Below are 756 nucleotides of genomic sequence, written 5' to 3'. Positions count from 1 at the left end.
CCGGACCGGCGCAGCGCACAGGTGGGTTCCGGGTACCTCGAACTCACACAAAACAGATCCAGCAAAGCGAAGCTGCCCAGAGCCGCAGTGAGCATCAATCAACTGTTCTCAGCTACTTCCCATGATCTAGCTGAATGATGTAGTAGACTCGAGGGACTGCAGAGCCTGCTCCAGCCCCTATTTCCCTAGACAAAGGATTCTGAATATATAAGTTGCATTTATTATAGAACATTTTTGCCATTTTCACCAGGGTTTTCCTGGTGCTCCTTTGCCAATTTTGATTTGTAATCATTTTTGTTATGTAGGTAAATGCAACAATTTTCACAGCAGCAGATGAGGTAAATGGCCAGTCCATCTGTTTTTGTTGATGTTGGTTGAGGGAGGATTGTAGGCCAAGACATCAGCAAAGTTTGCTGTCCTTCTTTGAACAATGATATGGGATCCTCTGTATTACCTGAACAGGCAGACAAGGCTTTGGTTTAACATCTCCTCCAACAATGCAGCATTCTTATCAATACTGTTCCATTGTGTCCTGGAGTGGGACTTGAATCTGAAACCATAAGCCAGAGATGGAACCAACTGTGTGTGCTGACAACTGAATGTACTGTTTAGAACTGCTTCAAATGAAAGCACTACACAAATCAGTCTCTGGTGCTGCAAAGTACACACAGTATATTGCAGAGCACTGGAATTCACCATACTCCATTTTGTCCTCTGGACCTTCCTGGTGTCTAGGGAAGGTCCATGGGGGCCAGG

Source organism: Heterodontus francisci, chromosome 17 (genome assembly GCF_036365525.1).
Source record: "Heterodontus francisci isolate sHetFra1 chromosome 17, sHetFra1.hap1, whole genome shotgun sequence".
NCBI classification, from domain to species: Eukaryota; Metazoa; Chordata; class Chondrichthyes; order Heterodontiformes; family Heterodontidae; genus Heterodontus; species Heterodontus francisci.
Note: the sequence above shows the minus strand (reverse complement) of the source record.